Source organism: Mobula birostris, chromosome 6, assembly GCF_030028105.1.
Source record: "Mobula birostris isolate sMobBir1 chromosome 6, sMobBir1.hap1, whole genome shotgun sequence".
Classification (NCBI taxonomy): domain Eukaryota; kingdom Metazoa; phylum Chordata; class Chondrichthyes; order Myliobatiformes; family Myliobatidae; genus Mobula; species Mobula birostris.
In genome coordinates, this window is record NC_092375.1 from 151179733 (window position 1) to 151204153 (window position 24421).

Below are 24421 nucleotides of genomic sequence, written 5' to 3' on the forward strand. Positions count from 1 at the left end.
ACTTGTATGTCATGTATTTCATTATACTGCTGCTGTAAAATTAACAAATTTCACGACGTATGCCAGTGATTAAATCTGATTCTGATCCTTGTCATTGGTTGCCCATACTACAAGCCAGTCTGTCTTTCAAAATCTTTACATTTTTCTTGGCTGCTTGGCTAGCTCTCCACTGTCTTCCTGTCAACCATGTACTGTAATGTGCAGTGCACTTATTAATTTGTCTCTTAAGTTTCCTAAATATTTTATAATGTTTAGGGGAGGATGAGAGGAAGAATGTAGTTTAATTAAGCATACTTCCATTCCTATATCTATGCAAAGTCATTTAAGAAATCATACCTGATACATATTTTAGTCATGGATCAATGCAAATTATTTCAAGAAATTTTCCTTAACATGGGTATTACACATGTTAATTTATTTGTCCTGAACATGTCTTACTAGTGCTTTTGAAAAACATTGTGAAACTGTTTTTAATTCTCAGTAAACTTAATGTATTTGAGTCCCTTTGTGAATCAAAATGGTTTGAACTGGGTACTCTGTTTCTCTCTGTAACTATGTATCCTGAGTTGTTTTTGGATTTTCTGCTTGCACTGCTATCACTGCAAATCTGATAGCTGGCATTAATGTTTCCTCTCCTTCCTGGGCACAGACAAATATTAAGTAACTATTTAATAAATCAATATGTTGTTGAGAATATAATTTTTCACTCTGTAAGGTGAATGGATGCTTCCACTTTTTGTTCACATAAATATTAGTTCATTGTTCCTACTTCTCATTGCTTTCTCCCCTGTATTTTCCTTGCCCTCTTACGTTTTGCTCTTTGTAACTTAGCAACCATGAAAATGTATAATGTTTTTTCATCATGTTCAATTCCCGGCTAATATCTCTCTGAACGCTCTCATTTGTTGGTTTCTTGTTGCCAACACAAATTTTTTAACTTGTGTCACTTAAACTCAAACCCTCCACTGAAGGAGTGTGAAGGAAAATGTTTTCCAACTCTGTTTGGAATATAACTGACCCACGAGATGGAAGAACTTTCCCATTCATGAACTGAACCTTTAGATTAGTGAGAGAAATCTTTGGAGTGGGAAATACATCTTACAGTTGATCAAATTTAACAATTCCTGGAACTGCAAGTTCAGTCTCAGCACATTATTTCAGCAAAGTCAATTAAAGTGTAAATCAACAAGTCATATTGTTGCTAGGCCATCACCACCACCGCAATCCATTATTATATGCCATCAGACCACCATGCTGGAAAATTATATTATTTTGTGACTTTAATAAATTATAGCTATGACAGTTATATTCTGCTTTTGGTGATGCTCACAGCACTCTGGGGCGGATTGCTCAGAGTTACCTCCATACATAGCATTTTTTGGCTGTGTCTGTGTTGTATTCTTCTGAAAATTCTGGTCCATTTGATTTAATTCCAAAAATGATACAATACATCATTATAGCAGATAAGAAAGTACTGATTTGTTGTTTTACTTTATAATTTTTATTTTGGTCAAGGATATATGGTTATTGGCATTAAGTTCCCTTTTCGCTTCAATCCAGGGATAAATTGTACAAGAATATAATATATCACAAGTATAGGTCAGTGAAAAAGTAGCATGTCTGGTCAATAAAGGGGAAACCAGTGGATAAACTAACTTTTTAAGAAAGCGTTTTATATCAAGCCGTTTTTCAGGATTTGACAAAGAAAAGAGATCATGTGCAAGCTATGATCCAGATGTAGGTTGAAGATTATTTGGTAACAGGATTACGTTCTGTTTAGCAGGGTGTATGAAGTGGCATGCCACAGGGATTATTGTTGAGACCTCAACATTTTATAATTTATTTAATTGATTTGGAGAAATTTATTATCGAAGTCTGTATATTTCACCATATACTGCCCCAAAGGCATCAAAGGTATATTTGTTAACTTCAAAGAATATGTAAGGAAATATTGTGCTGTGAAGGGAACATAAGGATGCTGCACAAGGACATAGATTGCGAAGTGAGTTAATAAAGATTCGGTAAGAGGTATAACATGGAAAAATGTCTATTTTGTGGGGAAGGAAGGGGGAAAAAATCTAAATCGTGAACATTGAAATTTCCACTGATGTAACATGGAGAGCATTCTGACAGACTGCATCGCTGTCGGGTGGGCGGGGGGGCTACTGAATGGTGCTTCAGAAAGGTGGTGTCTCAGCGATTCAGGAACAACTTCTTCCCCTCTGCCATCTGATTCCTGAATGGACATTGAACCTTTGGAAACTAGTCACTTTAAAAAAAAAATTTCTATTTTTGCACCATTTAAAATTAAACAATTGATTACGCATATAAATACTTCAATTGGTTTATTTTTTTTGTTCAACGTTGTTATGTTTTGCATTGTACTGCTGTCACTAAGTTAAAAAATTTCATGACATATGCCAGTGATTGAATCTGATTCTGAAAGTTTGCAGAGCTCCTTCCTACTTTTGTGTATGCTTTATAATGAAATTTGAACTGCGCCTGGCCACACAGTCATGGGTGTAGAGAAAGTAGAGCAGTGGGCTAAGTACACATCCTTGAGGTGTACCATTACTGATTGTCAGCGAGGAGATGTTCTTTCTGATCTGCAGAGACTGTGGTATCCCAGTGAAGGGAGTCAGAGATCCAGTTGCACGGGGAGATGCAGAGTTTCAGGTTTTGGAGCTTGTTGATTAGAATGGAGGGTATGATTGTGCTGAACACTGCACTGTAATCAATTAACAACAGCCTGATGTAGGTATTAATATTGTCTGGGTGATACAAGTCTGAGATTGCATCCACTGTAGACCTATTGTGGCTCACCCTGCGCTTCTTGGGCATTGATAAGATTGTTGCTCTTTTGGTCTTTGGGACCTCCTTCTTCAAAGGGCAGTAGAAACAAAGTCTCTGAATATTTTTTTAGGGCCGAGCTAGATAATTACTTGATGAGCAAATGTGGTGAAAAATGACTGAGAGTAGATGAAAATAGATATTGCAATCAGATCACCGTGATCTTACTGAAAGGCAGGGTGGATTTGAGGGACATGGAAGGGCCCTTCTCTTCCTCATGATTCATGTGTTTATTTCACCTCTGGTTTCTCAAGATACTGTCTACCATTACCTCAAAAATATTCAGAGATTCTGTGTTTACTCCTATCAGGAAATGAGCTCCCAGTTTTTTTTTGATGCCCAAGGATTGGACCCTTTAACTCAAAGCACAATATTTCCAGGAGGAAACAATAACCTCAGCCTTAACTCTCTGTCTGTAGTGAGCAGGTGAAACAATATCAATATTTCTGTGATGCTAGACCAAGTTCATCCTTCGTCAGATTCTTGACTTTGTATTTGAGTGTTATCAGTTAAACAAAATGTATTTGAGCATGATCCAATTAATACTTTTCTGCTTTCTGAAACTTTGCAACAATCCCTTAGGTAGTTTAATAGAAGTGAAGTACCACATGTGAGAATATGAAACATAAAATATACAGCATTTTTGCTTAGTGAAACTATCAGGGTGTTTCATAAGAGATGGTGAGGTAGATTTGCTTAAGGTTGCTGATCTGTGGTCAAAGATGTAGGTTTTTTGAAATATTTTGAAGTAAAAAAAGCAGGTAAGGAACTCAAAATATTTGAGGAGGGGATTGCAAAGCTGGTCATGAATAAGAGAGTAATTAAATGGGGAAATGATCAAGAAGCCAGAATTAATGAGCACACATATCTTAGACTTACAGGTTTATCTATTGTTATTGTGATGAAATAGACCTCTGGAAAAAGGGGAGCTGGGACTAGTGAATGATTTGAAAACAAATTTGAGAATTTTAAAACTATATTTAATCTCTGATTGTTCTGTATGGCATTATATTAACTCAAACTTAAAACAAAATTCTCCAGTGCCTGATTGATACTTGGTAATGATCAATATTTGTAAATGACATTAATCTAGAGAATACATTCCTTTTCAACCATTTCTCTTTCTTTAAACTAAAATGGCAGGTTAAAATTTCACCTAGAGCTCCTCTGAGCTGTTTTCTAAGTGGTATCCTGTGGGAGAGACTTGGGACATTAACTTGCTTTTCTCTTTTTAGAATCTGACTGTGTGCTTTAGATCAGACCAGGTCATGTAGATAATAATTATGTGAGGAGAGGAAAAGCACAGGTAGTGTTTCAGATCAACAGTCCTTCATCAGAATTGGTTCTGCCTGACCTGCTGAAAATTTCTAGCACTTCTTAAAAATTTCAGATATGCAGTATCTGAAGGTTTTTGATTCTTTTCAATAATCCAAATTATTTTGGGTTTGGATAAAGCAGACTTACTGATTTTTCAGCAATGTAAATTCTAAGCAAGTCATATATCAAAATTCTTATTGCGGTAAATTATCCTTTGGACATGCACACAAATGCAGTCAATTCTGCCAAGGTTTTAGCAATGAATTTGATAAAATTAGCCTATCCATATGGAAATTTTCATACCAACTTTACTCTAAACCTATCAATTCTGAGACTGATTTTGTGTCATTTACCATTACACCAGATATTGTTTTGGGTAGACTTAAGATGCTTTGGACATTCTTTGGCTCCTGTTGGCGGTAAGTTATATTGATTTTGACACTGTCACAGAGGAGCTATCTCTAAAGGCTCCTTGAGACCGATAACTATTTTCTTATTGAAATATTTTGTTGCAGTCCTGCTGATGGAGATAACAGAGAAGATTAAATTATGGACTTTCCAACAGTTATGGTGTGGTTGATGCGGATGCATATCCCTCAGGACACTGCTTATCAGAAAATAACATAAACTACTGAAATAACTCAAAAGAATGCTAGATGGAATTTTAACCTACCATTTTATCTTAAGGAATGTGAAATAGTTGAAAAGGAATGCAATCACCAGATTCAGCTGTTTACAAATTCTGAAAATTGCCAAGCATCAGTCAGGCATTAGAAGTATTTTGTCTTAAGTATGATGTGGATGTCCTTGCATTATTTATTTGTTTTTTTTGTATTTGCACAGTTTGTCGTCTTTGGCACATTGGTTATTTGCCCATCTTTGTGCGCGATTTTTATTGCTTCTATTGTATTTCTCTGTATCTATTGAACATGCTTGCAAGAAAATGAATAATAGGATAATATATGGTGACATATATGTACTTCGATAATAAATTTACTTTGAACTTTTGAACTTTGAGTACATCGTCTAACAGAGGCGCAGATAGTAGACCTGTGACCTCTCAGTGCTAGAGACCCTAGTTCAATTCTTTAGCGTGCTGTCTGTGTGGAATTTGCACGTTCTGCCTGTGACTGCATGGGATTCCCCTAGGTACCACAGTTTTCTCCAACGTCCCATAGATATGTAAATTGGTATGTTGAGTGGAAAATGTAAACCATCCCTAGCGTGTTGGTGCTAAGTAGAATCTGGGTGGAAACTTGCCAACAGAGACTGAGTGGTCTGACGGGTCCGTTTCCTTGCGGTATTTCTCTGTGACTATGACGTGCCGATGCCTGGATCAGTATGTAACTATTAGCTCTTGAGCTTGTCTGTGTGGATAAATGTGGTGTTGGATAGCGTATGATGGTTCTCCGAAGTATTTTGTCAGGAAGAGGTTCCTCTTGGAATTGGCTTTCCCAACTCCCTGTTTGCTGATCACTCCTTGTTAGAGTGTTGCATCTTTTCTCTCCCTGATGTTTTAAGTTTACCCATGAGGATCAGTTTGTCTCTCCCAGGCTTGGTATAGCAGTCCCCGTTCTTGTTCATAGATTCCAGGGTGTGCGGGCTATAATTTAGAATGAGCAAGAAAGTCATGAGGTCCAACATGCCAATCTAATTAATTTGTGACACAAACCCACTTCAGGAAGTATCTCTTCTGGTTTGATAAGCATGATCTTGTGATCCTTGTGCTAATTAACTGCGAAGCGAGGTATATTTGCGTTGGAGATCCCACCTTGCCTCAAGGGGAAAAGCAGCCCTATGGGCACCTGGAGGTAGAGCCCAGCAGAAAACCGTTTTAATTAAAGAATTATTGGTGGATAGAACAAGGCGGTTACATACCTTCTTGACAGTTATGATGTGCATAGATTCTTCTGTGCTGTCATAGCCATAATACTCAAAATAACCAAAATAGAACTGATCAAAGACTGAGAGGCAGTCAACACTCACTGTTAGGAATACTTAGAAGATCTTCTCAACTGCGACTGTATTCTTGACTTGAGCTCTCTGACTGCATCTCAACCTGTATGGCCCAGATGTGCTGTTTTCCCCAGACGGTAACTGAGTTTTAAAAAAACTGATGGATGCTAACTTAAAAAGGCAAAGCCTTGGAAGATGATAGTTTCCCATTGACGTTCAAATTCGTGGAAGCCGAAGAACTTCATTTGCCAATCCATTCCCACATTCTTCCATATATCTCCCACATTTTGTGGGACCTTGAATGACACAACCATTAAATTTCCTTTAGAAGCAGACAAATCTGACCATGTTCTCTGCTGTAGGGTAAAGTTATCGCCAGTATCCACTTCATTTGTCTCCTCTCAGTGGCTGAAGAGATGTTCTGTGGATTAATCTAAAGAAACAGTGAACGTCATCTCCAACATGGGACAGCTCTGAGAAATGCAGGAAGCAGAACCAACCATTATAACACCATCTCCTCAACCTTATTAAGGCCCATGACTCTGTCAATCAGCAGGGAGAGCACAGAATCCCTCTTAAACTTGGCTGCTAGCAGAATTTCATTCCCTTCTTGCATATGCTTCAAACTGCATGCAAGTCATGATCTCAAATAAAGAACAGACAGATGGTAGGCCCAAACTGCAGTCAGTGGGATGACTTGAAGAGAAACATGGGAGAAAAATCAAAAAGGGTGATCAATATAGGACTCAAGGAGTTATATTTCAATGCACGTAGTATACAAAAGGGAGATGATCACATAGCGCAGTTAGAGATTGGCACGTAGGATGTTGTGGACTTCTGAGTAGAGACTGAAAGAAGATCATAGTTGGAAGCTTAATATCCCAGGATACACATTGTATCTAATTATAACTATTTTTGGCAGAGGGGGTAGCTCTGTTGGTAAAAATTGAAATCAAATTCCTAAAAAGGAGTGACGTAGGATTGGAAGTCGCAGGTACCCGTGGGTGGAGTTAAGAAACGGCAAGGGCAAAAAGACCCTGATAGAAGTTGTATACAGGCCTCCGAATAGTAGCCAGGATGTGGAGTACAAATTACAATGGGAGATAGAAAAGACACGTGAAAATTGCAATGTTGCGATAGTCATGGGGGATTTCAATATACAGGTAGATTGGGGAAAATCAGGTTGGTGTTGGATCCCAAGAGATGAAATTTATAGAATGCCTACAAGATGGCTTTTTAGAGCAGCTTGTGTTGAGTTCACTAGGAGGAAAGGCAATTCTGGATTGGGTATTGTGTAATGAATCAGATTTGATTAGGATGCTTAAGGTAAAGGAACCCTCAGGAGCCAGTGATCAAAATACAATAAATTTTACGCTGCAGTTTGGAAGGAAAGGAAAGGTACATCGCATCCGGAGTTTCTCTGGTTAGCGGACGATTTCCCTGCACGCCTCTCTGACGTAGTGGGGAATTGCGTACGGGGCAAGTAACAGCAGTGGTTTGCCAATGCCTTCTGCCGGGTGAGTTTCCAAAGAGATCACCAGCTCGTAACCCAGCACGGATGGAAAGTGTGCAGGGGAGCCGGCTGGCTGGATATGAACCTGGGACCTTTCGTCCCGAAGTCCAATGCTGATGCCACTACACCACCAGCCGGGTCAGTTTGGAAAGGAGAAGCTAAAATCAGATGTATCAGTATTACAGTGGAGTAAACGAAATTACAGAGGCATGAAAAAGGAACTGGCCAAAGTTGATTGGAAGGAGACCCTCGCAGGGATAATGGCAGAAGAGCAATGTCTGGACTTCCCGTGAGCAATTCGGAAGGCTCAGGATAGATACATAACAAAGGTGAAAAACTATTCTAAAGGGAGAATGACACTACTGTGGCTAACTGAAGTATTTTACGTCAATCTTCACTGTGGAAGGCACTAGCAGTATATCAGAAATACAAAAGTGTTGGGGCAGATATGAGTGTAGTTGCTATTACTAAGAACTTGGGATGCTGAAAGGTTGGAAGGTAGATACAATTGCAAGAAAAAGTTTGTGAACCCTTTGCAATTACTCCTAAAATGTGGTCTCATCTTTATCTAAGTCTCAATAATAGACAAACACTATCTGCCTAAACTAATAGCACACAAACAATTGTACGTTTCATGTCTTTCTTGAACACATTATTTAATCATCCACAGTCCAGGCTGGAAAATGTTTGTGAGCCTTGTATTTGCTAACTGGTTGAACCTCCTTTAGCAGCAATAAACTTCACCAAATATTTCCTGGAGCTGGGGTAAGACTTGCACAATGGCAATGAGAGATGTTAGGCCATTCCTCCATACAAAACTGTTTCAGTTCATCAGTATTTCTGGGATACGTTGCATGAGCAGACCTCTTCAGGTAATGTCGCAGTATCTCAATTGGGTTAAGGTCTGGACTCTGACTTTGCCATTCCAAAACATGAATTTTCTTCTTTTTGAACCATTTTGTTGCTGATTTGCTCTTGTGATTTGGATCATTGTCTTGTTGCATCATCCAACTATTATTAATCTTCAGGTATTAGACCACTACCCTGACATTCTCCTGTAAAACGTCTTGATACAATTTTGAATTTGATGTTCCCTCAGCAATTGCAAGTTGTCCTGGGGCATGCAAAGAAGCCCCAAACCATGATCCTCCTTCCACCATGCTTCACAGTTGGGATGAGGTTTTGGTGTTGGTCTGCAATGCCCTTTTTCCTCCAAACATAGCAGAGTGCAATTCTGCTTTTTTTTTTTTTTTTTTTTTTGAAGAACTGTGGTTTCCTTTCTTGTTCAGTGTTCCTTATGGTGGACACATGAACAGAGACTTTAGCAAGTTCTAGAGATTTCTGCAGTTCTTTGCCATTACGCTTGGGTTCTTTTCCACCTCTTTCAGCATTACATGTTGTACTCTTAGTGTGATCTTTGGAGGACACTCACTCCTAGGGAGAGTAGCAACAGTATTAAATTTCATCCATTTGTTTGACAATTTCTCTTGCTGTGGACTGATGAATGTTCTTGTCTTCAGAAATGTTTTTGTAGCTTTTTCCACCTTTGTGTCTCTCTACAATTATTCTGAGGTCCTTTGAAAGTTCCTTTGATTGAGGCATGGTGCACATACAAAAATATTCCTTGAGAATTGCAGGCTCTGTCAGTAACCTGACTTTGTGTGTCTTTTTTTATAGGACAGGGTACCTTTACAATCCACACCTCCAATTTCATCTCATTGATTAGAACACCTGACTTCAAATAGCTGTTGTAGAAGGCATTACCCCAGAAGTTCACATACTACTTTTGAATCTAGACTATTATTGCTTAAATGGTGTACTCAGTATTGTCGAGAAGTACAATTGTTTGTGTATTATTAGATTAGGCAGGTTGTGTTGCCTAGTATTGTGACTTAGATGAAGTTCAGACTGCATTTTATGAGTAATTAATGCAGAAAACCAAATATTCTAAAGGGTTGACAAACTTTTTCTTGCAGCAGTAAGTCACCTGGACAAGGTGGACATCATCCCAAGGTTCTGAAAATAGTACTGAAGATTTTGTGGATGGATTGGTAATGATCTTCAATGAATCACTAAATGCTGGAATGTTTCTGGAGGACTGGAAAATCGCAAATGTTACTCCACTCTTTAAGAAGGGAGGGAAGCAGAAGAAAGGAAATTTTAGGCCAGTGGGCTCGACTTCAGTGGTTGGAAAGATGATGCACTCCATTAATAAGGGTGAAATTTCAGTGTACTTGGAGGCACATGATAAAATAGGCCAAAGTCAGCATGGTTTCCCTAAAGGGATGTCTTACATGACAAAGCTGTTGGAATTCTCTGAGGAAGTAACACAGCTGGATAGACAAAGGAGCGTCACTGGATGTTGTGTTCTTGGATTTTCAGAAGGCATTTGACAAGATGCCACACACAAGGCTGCTTAACAAGATAAGAGCCCATGGTATGATAGGAAAAAATATTAACAGGAATAGAAGATTGGCTGATTGGTAGGAGGTAAAGAGAGGGAGTAAAGGGAGTCATTTTTGATCGAGGCATAAATGTGTAGACAATTTTCTAAATATGGAGAAAACTCAAAAATCGGAGGTGCAAAGGGATGTGGGAGTCCTTGTGTAGGATTCCCTAAAGGTTAACTAGCAGTTTGAGTCGGTGGAAAGGAAAGCAGATACAATGTTAATATTTGTTTTGAGAGGGCTAGAACTTAAAATAGACCAATTGCTCTCACATCTCATGTGATGAAGGTGCTGGAGAGGTTGGTCCTGATTTACATTGGACCACAGGTGAGATCTTTATTGGACCCTCTACAGTTTGCCTTCCAATCTCATGTGGGCGTGGAAGATGCCATCTTCTGCCTGTTGCAGAGAGCTCACTCCCACCTGGATGGCTTTGTGAGAATCATATTTTTTGATTTCTCTAGTGCCTTCAATACAACCCAGCCATTTCTGAGCAAGAAGCTGCAAAGGATGGGCCTAGACAGATCCTATTTCTTGGATTACTGACTACCTGACAGATGGACCCCAGTTTGATCAGCTGGGTAGTTCTGTCATATGTGGTGGTGAGTGGTACTGGAGCACCACAAGGGACTGTCCTGTCTCCACACTGCACACCTCAGACTTTCAGTACATATCTGAGTCTTGTCACTTGCAGAAGTTCTCTGATGACTTTGCGGTGGTGGGCAGGAGTTGGAGTACAGAGGACTAGTGGACAAGTTTGGGGAGTGGTGTGGGAGGAATCACCTGCACTTGAATGTGGCCAAAACTAGGGAGATGGTAATTGATTTTAGAAGGAAGAGGACCGTGATGTGAAGAGTCCTGTTTATATTTTGGGAGCGGTGGTGGAGGAGTACAAATGTTTGGATGTTCACTTCAACAACTGACTTGACTGGAAAACCAGCTCCAAGGCTGTTTACGAGAAGGGGATGAGCAGACTCTATTTTCTAAGGAAACTGAGATCCTTCAATGTGTGCAGCAGGATGTTGGAGATCTTTTACCAGTCAGTTGTAGCTAGTGCAGTCTTCTTTATGTTGGGGGAGCAACATCAATGATGGTGATGCAAAAAGACTAAATAAACTCATCAAAAAGGCTGGATTCGTCCTTGGCTACAACCCGGACTGTTTTGATTCAGTGGTGGAGAGGAGGTCACTAAACAAACTGTTACGCATTATGGACAATCAGGCACATCCTCTCCATGACCTGCTGAATAAGCAGCAGAGCACCCTTTCGAACGGACTCATTCAGCTCCACCGTCACAAGGATCATTATGGAAAATCTCTCCTTCCAAATGCAATAAGCATACACAACAATTCATCTCTGTGCGACAGACATCATAGTAAAATAGTCTATTTTATTTACTCTCAGCCGTGATGGAATGGTAGAGCAGACTCAATAGTCCGAATGGTCTGACTCTGCTCCCATGTCTTGTAGTCAATGGGGCAACAACATAGCCAGTCTTAATGAAGATTAGTGTTAAGCAAATTGTGTCATTGCTTTCAAGTGTTTATTTTCCCTAATCTTTTTGTCTACAATGCAATCTCAAGCATTCAGCACACTTCACTATTGGTGTGGCGGGAAGAGTAATGGGAAGCCTTTGGATTTCTTTCACCTCTACTCCAGAACTTGGGTCATCCTAACTTCAATTGTCAAACTGTAGTTTACAAGCTGTAATTACTCTGCGTACAATCAGAAGGCATCTTCCAAGTTATCGACTGGTCTAGTGAAGCCCGTGAAGTGATATGAAACAGATTCTTAACTTGCCCCGACTATACAACTCTAACCTCTGACAGTAAAGGTTCATGACAAGTCTTGGAAAATGTGGTCTGTCTTCTATTTCTTAGGATCCATTTCACAGTGATGAAATTCATGATTGATTTTAGTGTTCCCATACAGCCCTTGGCCATCTGGAAAAGGGTGTTTGAATATAGACCTTAAGCTCAATACAAATCTCATGATCTACTGGTGATCTTCCTATGTACTTCTGCAACTGTGGCTACTTGATGCAGGCACCTCAAGGTTTGTCGGACACGAGTCTCCCAGAACAGGCATTCAGTTCTGATCTTGTATCACAATAATATATTGTAAAGTGCATAGGGAAAGCAATTCACTATTCCATATTATTTATTTTAGAGCAGATATTTATGGTAGAAATACAATAACAGAAACTAAAATGCGTTGGTTCTAAACAGTTTATTAAGTGAATCTTTTGATGTTTCTAAAATTGTATTAATTTGACATCTTTTGCTGACATTGTAACTCTCTGCCACGTATTATTTTGTGTTTTATAATACAATACGATTATTTTTTATTAATGGTGCACTTTTCCTGTGATTTCATGCACAAAGCCATTGATTCTAGTTTTTTTTTGCATAGTCTGGTATTGTCTCCATTTCATGTCTGTTGTCATCAAAACTCTCAAGAATCTCAACCTCAGTTTCCTCCCTTAAGTGCATCTCCTTTCCAGTTGCCCTATCCTATGCCCTGGAACATAGTTTAAATGACTTCTTTCCTGATTACGTCAAAGATAATATTTCCTTTCTAACTGTAGTCTGACAGTTGACTATACGATCCTCCTTTAAAATCTTCCCATTAAATGGACCCCCCCCCCAATCTTTTTTCATTCTTATCCATGTCAGAGAATCACCACTGATAGCTTTGCCTCCCAAACCTGGATATTGCCTTTGGCATCCATAGAACCCATCCTTGCTACCTTCTATTTATCATACATTTGTCAACTTCATCTGGTATAACAGTGTCAGGCTGCACACAGATGTCAATTGTACTCGGTGTTACTGCACAACCACTCCTCTTGACCCCTCTGCTATCTCAAAATTGTCAGGCTTCTTATGCAATGTAGTAAAACACTGGAAATTTCTTCCAGCAAAGTGTTAAGGAGAAAAGTAACATTCATTCCTCAGTTATAAATTCCATTCCTTGGGTATTGGCTCCATTATCGATTAGACTGTAATTGAACCAGATCAATTGCAATTATCATATATTTTACCCTTTGAGCTTCCATTACATCTGCAACATCACTAAGTCCACCAGTGTTCAGCTCTGCATCTTAGCTTGATTCTACTTTTTCACAGCCCCATTTACTGCAACAGCCTCTGGGCATTTCTGATGCCATGTGTCCTGACCTGTGCTAAGTCCCATTCACCCATCACCTACTGGTCCCTAGCATTTAGATAAACTGGACTCTGGTACTTGTCAGATTTCTTCTCAGCCCTGTCCTTTGCTATCTTTGTCATCTCCTCCAGCTTTACAATATTAAATATGCATGTCATGTGATTGCACCTTGATCATCCTGAACTTAATTGCTCTATCTTCGGTAGCAGTAATTTAATTTCCAGAATTCTACCTCTTGACCTTTGTCTTTTTTCCCTTTTTTAAAATGCTGCCTAAAACTAAAATATTAGACCAAGTTTTGGTCACTTGGACATACACTGGATCTCCTGTGGTTTGGGTGGCAACATTTGTTGAGAGTACCGTGGGAAGTGTCATGAGATATTATGCTGCATTAATGGCATTAGCACTAGCTATCACCTTTTTTGTGATCAGTACACGTTGCTTCTGCCTTCCAGTGTTTTCTGTACGGGCACAAAATAGTTGAGATTAGCAATTGCTAGGGTAATAATTCTGTAGCATTTTGGTGCTTGACCTTTACTTCTTACATAGATTATTAGTGAATAAGTGTTGTAAAGTGAGATTTTTTTGGCAGTATAACTGTTTATTTGGTTGCTATTTGCTATATATGTTATCCAATCAAATATGAAACTAATTAACCTAGGTGAACAGTGATGATGCACAATTCCAGATAAATTTCATGGTATCTTTACTGCCACCAATTTACTTTCTTTACATCACAACTTTAACTGTGTAAGGATTCCCAAATATGTTGGGGAGCAAATATTAAATGCATTTGAAAGCACTAAGGTGACCCTTTCAGATGACATTAAGAAGCAATACATGCTGCTGATTAAGTATGTTCTTCTTTCCAGTCTGCTCTGCATTTTGTTTCCCTCCACTCTGCATCCATGTTGCCTTCCTTTTGTCTCCATTCTGCCCATCCAAGTTCTCTTTAGGTCAATTTCTGGGTGTTTTAGGAAGTATAGTATGTGAACGCTTTGAAGAGGGTGCTAAGCAGGTTTGCAGACTGATTCCTGGCATGGGCATTTTCTGTTCCGTTGATAGGTAGGAGAAACTGGAACAGAGGAGGGTGCAAGGTACTTAACACAATGTAGGTTGTAGTTTCAGAGATATAAACTATTCCTATTGGCAGAAGAATCATAATCAGAGCATCTAGAATGAAGGTGGTTGGCAAAAGAACCAAGGATGATATAAGAAAATGTTATTCGACACAGTGTGCAGTTAGTACCTGAAATGCACTGATAGGAGTGGATGCAATTTCAGTGGCTGCATTCAGAAGAAAGCTTGAAAGGTGTCGGAAGAGAAAGGAGTTGTGCAAATATAAGAGTGAAATTAGATGGGTTACTCTTTACATACTGCAGGTACAAACTGAATGTGCCACTCATCTTTCTGTCCTATTATCATTCTGGTTGGACTCTTCAGTGAATTATGTAGCGTTGAGAAAAGATGCCAAAGTTCCTAGTGGAGGAAAATGTGGAAGTAAGGTGAATGAAATTCTATAACAATTTGTTTAATAGATTATAATTTTCAAAAGGAATTAGAATGAAGAGTTTCAATTCCTTGGATAATATTTGGCATTTTTCACTGTGTATCATGCAAATCCTGCAATAAACATGTCACATCTAGGCCACTGTATTATGATTTTCATAATCTACCAAGATTTAAAAAAAAGCAGAATACAAGGCCACCTTGTCTCTCTTCTCAACAACAAAATGGTGATGATTTGAATGTTACATCTGGTTTTCAACCCAATTCATCTTTGGTACGCTGCAGATTGGTAAATAACGTGGACATGTGTGTGTGTGGTGAACTACATGCAGGAAGGTGAATTGACTGTATACATTATTACAAGTTGTCTCTGTGTATGCACATTTGAAGTCAACAGTAATTGGTTATTTGTTAAGAATGTACATTTTATTCAAACGTATAACCAAAGGATGAAGAATAAGCATGAAGTTCCATAAATGTGCAGTGACTAATTCTGGAGGAAATGGCAATGGCAGAACAGCAACTTGGAGTTAATGTTCTGGCATTCATTTAAATAACAATCCAGACATCCCACCCTGCAAAAACTCATTTCAGGGAGGTAGCACCATCAATTTGCGGGAGACTGCCGGGAGAGGTGGGATGTCTGCAGTAAAGTAGCTCCTTAGCAGCTGGCCAGCTAGTTTAAATAACATTCGTGCTAATGAACGAATGACACCTGTTAAACTCACCTCAACATGCCTTTTACAGTCTTAACCCACCATGGGCAATAGAAAAGTCATTGTTGCAAACAGTGCAGCGAGCAACACTGTCATTATTTTTGACCTCTGTTAGGCAGGGGTACACTTTAGTGTAGTCTGGGGTGACGTACGTTTTATTTTTTTTTTGGAACACTCGCCATGGCGCGCTCTCAAGCGCTCTCACTTGCATTCTCTCTCGCTTGCTTTCGCTCTCGTGCTCTCTCGCTCACTTGCTCTCGCTCTCTCTTGCTTTCTCTCACTCGCTCTCAAAAAGATTGATTTCCGTGATATTGTATATAATTTGTGGGCATCAGGGAGCCACTATTAATATGGGGGAGACTCCCGGAACTTCCGGCAGAGGTGGGATGTCTGACAATCTATTAACCTGAAAAAAGATGATTTGAGGCAAAAGGATGTTTCAGAACACTGGGCCTTGGTGGAAACTTTTGATCATTGAGTGTACTTTTCAAAAAATATTTGAAAAAGCAACACATATTAGACTAATTAGCAGAATTGAAACCCATGGAATTAAAATATCATCAGCGTAGATACAAAATTAGTTAACATATAAAAGATAGAATTGAAGTTAATGTCTGCTCATTAGACAAAGGAATTATTCTATTGAGTTTTCTGAAGTTTTCTTTTTAGCTCTGTCTTAAAAATGTGAAGATATTTTGCCTGCACCACTCTTTGAGAAAGAATTCCAAAGACAAACAATGCTCTGGGGGAAATTAACTCAATTTATCTCTGCCTAAGTGGAGAGTTATGCTTCCAATATGGGTGTGTCTTGCAGTTAATTAGCACATAAATCTCATGGTCTTGGTCATGCACCCAACCCTGATTCTTTTTGGAATATTTCACAAATTAGTCTGTTAGCGTGTGTGACCTCATGACCTGACCCTCTGGTTCAACCTAATATGTAGCTAGTGTACCACAGTTACCAACACATGCACTCCAACCCTGGAAGCAATGCCTGAGATTAAGGAAGGTTGCTACTCCAAGCTCGAACAAATGTAGTGAGTAAGTAAAAATAGAACGTGTTGCAGGTCAGACAGCGTCTGTGGATGTAGGATCAAAATTAATAGTTTGAGTTGGTAATCCTTATTAGCATTTCATTTCGTCAGCTTGAAATATTAAATACTTTCAATTTCCATTAAAGCTGTCTGGCCCTTGAAATGTTTACAGCAATGTCTGTTTTTGGCAGTAAAGGCTGAATTTTGCTTAAGAGCTGCATTCAGGGGGATTCTTTAGTTCTTCTGAAAGTGATTGATGTTCATATTGGGAGGTTGAAGTGATAATTACCCATTATTGTTTTTACACCAGCCCTCTCTTGAGCAAATATTCTTTCATGATAAAACTAAAAATGTTCACTATCAATCTGTTTTTCTTAATAACTCCCTCTTAATGAAGTGATAAAAAATGGTAAAATTTTTCTTTAGATGTCTTTCCTTATCTTTTTGCAATTTATTTTATTTTTTCTTTTAGTTTCTATTTATTTTATTGCTTTCCCCCATCTCATTTTATTTTCTGATTTTTGTTATCCTCATGTTTCTGTTACTATGTTCTCACTTAATTTCTCAGTATGCCTTGCAGTCTGACTGATTTCCTGCCTTTTGTGTCCATCAAGTCCATTTCCAGACTTGGATCCAAGTGAATACACAAACATAAGTAAAAAGAGAAGCATTTCCCTTGCCTAAAGTCAAACCTCCTTAACACTGATCTTGGTACTAAATTGCTAGGCAAAAATATAAATATTTGATTTGCAACTATCTTACAAATAAGTTTATTGTAAGCTTAAACAAGTGAAAATCTGCAGATGCTGGAAATCCAAGAAACACACACAAAATGCTGGAGGAACTCAGCAGGCCAGGCAGCATCTATGGGGGGCGGTGGGGGGGGGGAATGTACTTTTTTTCCATAGGTGCTACCGGGCCTGCTGAGTTCCTCCAGCATTTTGTGTGTGTTGTAAGCTTCTGTACATACAGTGTAGGGTGCTACAGAGTAGTGCTATTTCTTAACATTATTTCCAGAAATCTGTTCAATTAGATCCAAAATATCTTCCACCATATGATTTACACTAAACATCTTTTCTGCAACAGGTTTGGGTATAAACATGTCATATTAAGTGTGTGACTCCCCAGTAAGATGAGGTCTTGTGGGTCATGAATGTTGGTCTGCCGAGGTGTCTGAATTGCATTTGCTGCATTCAGGAGCAGTGAGAAAAGCTGTCAAAATCATTGTTAAAAATGTTTGCAGTCAATATCTTTCCTAGTTCAACTGGGTTTGTTACTGAGGGCAATACTGTCAAAGGGATGTGCATGAGTTTAAGACAGAAGAAAATCCCTTTAAGAAGAGCCCAATTGTGCAGCTTTGTGATAATGAATATTCAACAGGATGATTAATTTACTTCAAACAATTCAACAAACATGATACAGAGAAATATGATGAATATGCTAAACTACCCATTCCAGTGGATTGACTCACTTGTTACAAGCAAAGCAAAACTGGTATCATCCTGCATTCTGGTAAATTATACAAAACCGAATTCTGTGAAAATTTGACAAATTAAAATTCATGACTTTGACTGTGAAACAGGATAAAAGACTGAACCAAGTGATTAAAGCTCTGAGAGTACAGGATGAGGTATTGTGAAATTATGAATAAATTGAACATTACTGGTCTATGGGAATGCTGATTTATGTGCTTTATCTTGGTATTTTATGCAGTCCTCTTCCTTACTTGAATGGTACAGGATTTCCTTCCATTAAGTCGAAACATCAACAATTTTTATCAGCAAAGCATCTTAAAAAAGGGAAATACAGTGGATTCCGGTTCTAAGTAAATTTTATTATCAAAGTACATATAGGTCGCCATATGTAACCCTGAAGTTCATTTTCTTGTGGGCATGCTCAGTAAATCTAATAACCATAAATGAAGAATGGCGCCAACAGGATGGATAACCTGTGTGCAAAAGAAGACAAACTGTGAAAATACAAAAAGAAAGAAAAAATAATAATAGAAAATAAATAATAAATATTGAGAACATGAGATGAAGAGTCCTTCAAAGTGAGCCTATTGGTTGTGGGAACATTTCAATGATGGGGGCGAGTGAAGTTATCCCCTCTGGTTCAAGAGCCTGATGGTTGAGGGGTAATAACTGTTCGTGAACGTGGTGGTGTGAGTCCCGAGGCTCCTGACAGCAGCAGAGAGTAGAGAGCATGACCTGGGTGGCAGGGTTCTGTAACAATGCTCCATGTAGATGTGCTCAATGATTGGGAGGGCTTTACCCGTGATGCACTGGGCCACATCCACTACTTTAGTAGGATTTTCCATTCAAGAGCATTGGTGTTTCCATACCAGGCTGTGAGGCAGCCAGTCAATATACTCTCCACTATATGTCTATAGAAGTTTGTTAAAGTTTTGGATGTCATGCAGAATCTTCACAAACTTGTAAAGAAGTAGAGGTGCTGCTGTGCCCTCTTTGTAAATGGGTTAATTGGGCCAACTGTTAATCAAGGCAGCCACATATTTTGGAGAACTCTTAAAGAACAAAAGCTAATTGAGAAAATAGCTGGGATTCCCCTTGCTTATTTGGGACACTTACCACTTCATTGGGACAGTAGACTGTTGCAAAACAGCTTCTAACTAGCGTCAGTTGCATGTATTTGTGTGGCCATTAGACACTACACTTAGAGTGACCAAGTTTAAAATTGCATCAGTTGCATGTGTTCATGATCAAGAAGCAGTGATTTTTTTTTTCACTGATGGTTAGGGAGAAATAATTAATTAGACAATTCAGAACTCTTTTGCTCACTGCAGTTTCAAGCATTCAGGCTTGGAGATGCCAGAAATGGCTGTGAGTGAAAATGAAACAATTTCACAACTTCAGCAAGTTAGGACTGATGAAGAATTTGAAGGTATTGACAATGATCTTGAATGTTGCAATAAAAATGAAAATTTGGAGGATGTAATTGTCGAAAGTATTGTAGGAGGGTACCATCATCACACCTAACCTCGCTACCTTTTTTGGCTGTAGACTAACTAAAGCCTTGAGGTTAAGCTTTTCATCTTTAGGTTCAATTTACTCCACAACCTGCTCCGATCTTTCTCTATAATGTCCTCCAACACTAAATCTCTTGGAACTATGCTCCTTAAAGGAAAATTGCAAAATTTAATCGTTTCACCTATTCTGTTTTGTGGCTGTAAGGAGATGAATCTCAGGGTTGTATAAGATATACGTAGTTTGATAAAAATGTACTTTGAAGGAAGTTACTTTTAATTTCTCTTTCCTGGAACAATGCAAATTTGCTTCAGGATCATTAGTACAGGGATTGACACACTAGAAGTGCAAGACTTCTCATTCTCAACCGAGAATTTAATTAACCTTTTACATGTGCCCTAATCTTGTTGTATCAGCAAGAGCAAATATAACAGTTCAGTTCACTATTTTCAGAGTAGATGTAGACACGAATTACATTTCAGTTTACCACCCAGCTCATGCTGAAGCTTCAGGTCTGATACCAAAGCTGAAGCACTGAAGGGTAATAATTTGACATTACTTCTATTAAGCATTGTTTTCATCTCACAAAGAATTATTTTCTCGGAAAATTTAAAGGAATTTATTAATGGCATTCTAGTAGTTTCTTGTTTGCTATTACTGAAATTGGTTTATAATTCAGATTGAACTACACATATAAAATGCTGGAGGAACTCAGCACGTCAGGCAGCATCTGTGGAGGGTAATGGGTCTCAGCTCAACATTTATTTCCCTCTGTAGATGATGCCTGACTGGCTGAATTTCTCCAGCATTTTCTGTGTGTCGTTTAAGAATTCCAGCATTTGTAGAATCTCGTGTATCTTTATATTTCAGATTTATTTAATTTGAATTTAAATTTCCCTGCACTGTGCTGCAAATCAAACTGTCTTTAGATCACTGGTCTAGGCCCCTGGATACGAATCTGGTAATTTACACACAATGCTATTTCTCCTCATTGCCTCATTACAAGTAACATATAGGTTTTAATCAATCTTCATCACCATCGTCAGGTGCCATGCCCAGTCTGAGCTTTGACTGCCATGGCCCACACACTCCTGTTTCGAGTCAAGTGGATCAATCACTGGTATTCGTTTCCAGTTCTCTGGCTGCTGTCTCTATCATCATTTGTCTTTGCTTTGATCTTGCTTTCTTCCCTTCAATCTTTCCCATAATTACCGTGCGTTCTAACTCCTCTTTCCTAATCACATGTCCAATGAAGTTATGTTGCCTTTTCATAATCTCATACATTATTTCTCTTTTTGTGCTTGCTCTGTTCATGAAATCCTCATTAGATATTTGTTTTGTCCATGATATCAATCAGTAGGTACGTTTAATGTCAGAGAAATGTATGCAATATAAATCCTGAATTTTTTTTTCTTTGCAAACATCCATGAAAACAGAGTAGTGCCCCAAAGAGTGAATGACAGTTAAATGTCAGAATCCCAAAGCCCCCCCCCCAGCTACCCCCTCCCATGCATAAGCAACAGCAAAGTGATGATCCCCCCCCCCAACCCCACCAGCACTAATGAAGCAGCACCCTCCACTGTGCACTCAGGTGTGCAGCAAAGCATCAATAAAGACACAGACTTGCAGTACCCCAAAGACTACTTGTTCACCCGGTAATTCGATATGCCACAGGCTCTCTCTCTCCCTAATAGGGGACAGAGAGGTGTCCCCATTCACAGCGAGAGGGGGGACACAGCAAACAACTCACTGATTTACGATGTTAAAATTCTGTTGCATCACTTTTTTCAAGTGCTGTGCCCAAAGAACTCAGGTCTCTGGGCACACAGCCAGCAGCCAGCTCGCTGCTTTCGATCTTCCGTGTACTCCCACAACACATCAGGCAGTGGCACCGACCTTGAATCTGCCCACCTCCAGAACCGCGAAAATCCGGCACCTTGAAGTCATGCTTGTCTTCCAGGCTGCGTCCTTGGCATATCAAAACGTGGCTGGTCATGAGGCCCTGAAAGTGTGTCCCATTTCCACAAAGAATTGAAGTCAGTGTGTAGCTCCAGGTCGGGGTTTTCAAAAGAACCCTCAAAAGGGGGAAAAAAAAAGAGATATTAAAGATAGAAATAGAGCTGTTTCCGAAGATGCGAGCAAAGGAGTCACCCTTGGGTGCCATCATCCTAAACTCCGCTCTCAGAGAACAATGAAGTGGATAATTCCTTGTGTTAACATAATCTGGAATAAGTATTTACTTTGTATGTAAATCAAATAGTTGGTTGAAGCAACGTTTCCGGACTAAACTTGAATCAATGAAGGATTCTCGACAGTTGTGGCAGGGCTTGAATACTATCACTTCTTGTAGAGTTGAATCAGCCGACACTGGTGACAACAGGGCTTTTCTTCCAGATGAACTCAATGCCTTCTATGCTCGTTTTGACCATAAAAACGTGGAGGAACCATCACAAGCTCTCACAGCCCCCGATGATCTTGTGATTTCAGTCTCTGAAGCCAATGTGTGAGCAACTATCAGGAGGATGGATCCACAAAAAGCATTTGCCCCAGATGGGGTATTTGGCCAAGTAGTAAAGGCCTGTGCTGATCAACTGACTGGAGCATTCGCTGAGATTTTTAACCTCTCGCCTTGGCAGTGTGTGGTACCCACCTGCTTGAAGCAGGCTTGATGTCCAAGAAAAGCGTGATGACCTGCCTCAGTGACTACGGTCTTGTAGCACCTACATCCACGATGATGAAGTGGTTTGATGGGCTGATGATGAAACTTATCAATTTTTGCCTGAGAATTGACTTGTATCTTCTTCAATTTGCAACATGTCCATAGCAGATACCATATTACTGGCTCTTCACTCAACCCTGGAACATCTGTGCAGCAAGGATACATCAGGATGCTCCTTATTAGCTACAGCTCAGCATTGAACACCATGATCCCCTCAAAACTAATCAAAATGCTCCATGACCTTGGCCTCAATACCTCCTTGTGCAATTCGATCCTCAGTTTCCTCACTTGCAGACCCCAGTTAGTTCAAATTGGCAGCAACACCTTGTCCACAATCTCCATCGGCACAGGTGTACCACAAGGCTGTGTGCTTAGCCCCTTGTTCTACTCGCTTTACAGTTATGACTGTGTGGCTACGCACCAATGCCATATTTGAGTTTACTGATAACATCACGGTCCTAAGCCGAATCAAAGGTGGTGATGAACCAGCATATGGGAGCCAGACTGAAAATCTGGCTGAAAGGTGCCAAAACTACAACCTCTTACTCAAATGTCAGCAAGACCAAGGAACTGATTGTTGACCACAGGAGGAGGAAACCGGAATTCCATGAGCCAGTCCTCATCAGGGGATCAGAGGTGGAGAGGGTCAGCAATTTTAAATTCCTCGGTGCTATTATTTCAGAGGACCTGTCCTGGGGCCAGCACTTAATTGCAATTATGAAGAAAGCACGGCAGCACTTTGACTTCCTTAGGAGTTTGTGAAGATTTGGCATGACATCTAAAACTTTGACTAATTTCTATAGATGTGTGGTGGAGAGTTTATTGACTGTTATATACTGGCTGCATACATCATATCCTACAAAAAGTGGTGGATATGGCCCAATCCATCACCAGTAAATCCTTCCCCACCATTGAGCATATTTACATGATATGCTGTTGTAGGAAAGCAGCATCCATCATCAGGGACCCCCCTACCATCACCCGGGACATGTTCCTTTCTCATTGTTGCCATCGTGAAAGTGGTACAGGAGCCTCAGGACTCACACCACCAGGAATAGTTATTCCCTCTCAACCATCAAGCTCTTGAACCAAAGAGGATAACTTCACTTGCCCCATCATTGAAATGTTCCCACAACCAATAGACTCACGTTCAAGGACTTTTCATTTCAGGTTCTTGATATTTATTACTTATTTGTTTATTATTATTATTTATTTATTTTTGTATTTGCACAGCTTGTTGTCTTTTACCCACTGATTGAATGGCCAAGTTGGTGCGGTCTTTTTTTTGATTCTGTTATAGTTATTATTCTATGGATTTGTCAAGACAATGAATCTCAGGGTTGTAAGGGTGACATTCATGTACTTTGATAATAAATTTACTTTGAGCTTTTTGAACCTTTGCTAGCTATATATATATATATATATATGTGTGTGTGTGTGTGATTTCAGAATCTAATGCTTGAGGTTTTTTTTCAACTAATGTTCTCTTTAATATCACTACTTTTTCCTATTTTTATACTCAATTTTACTTAAGTAATTCTCTTTCAGGTAATATAGTCATTAACCACTGGTGCTGAAGCTTTCTTTTGTATTTTAAGATAATTAGCTTATGCTTCTTTGCTACCAGTCCATTAATTGTGAAAACAGGCTATTATTTCCTCACAATCTGTTTCTCTAAATGTTACAGGAAGCTTCAGCACTAGCGTCTACTGAGATACACTATGTTACCTGATGGAGAATTAATTAAATCCCTTATTGGATAATATCTTTAATCGTTGCTTCACTGAGTATAAGCTTCCCTTTCTCCCTCCCCCCCCCCCCCCCCCCAAGCTTTCTCTCATAGAAACATAGAAAATAGGTGCAGGAGTAGGCCATTCGGCCCTTCGAGCCTGCAACGCCATTCAGTATGATCATGATCGATCATCCAACTCAGAACCCTGTACCTGTCTTCTCTACGTACCCCCTGATCCCTTTAGCCACAAGGACCATATCTTACTCCCTCTTAAATATAGCCAATGAACTGGCCTCAACTGTTTCCTGTGGCAGAGAATTCCACAGATTCACCACTCTCTGTGTGAAGAAGTTTTTCCTCATCTCAGTCCTAAAAGGCTTCCCTTTTATCCTCAAACTGTGACCCCTCGTTCTGGACTTCCCCAACATCGGGAACAATCTTCCTGCATCTAGCCTGTCCAATCCCTTTAGAAT

General features: G+C 39.4%; 1 protein-coding gene across 6 annotated transcripts in view; it reads left to right on the forward strand.

Annotated features, from left to right (window-relative positions):
• hecw2b (HECT, C2 and WW domain containing E3 ubiquitin protein ligase 2b) overlaps positions 1-24421 on the forward strand; it is a 363894-nt gene that overhangs the window by 49296 nt on the left and 290177 nt on the right. The gene's annotated exons all lie outside the window — the stretch shown is intronic.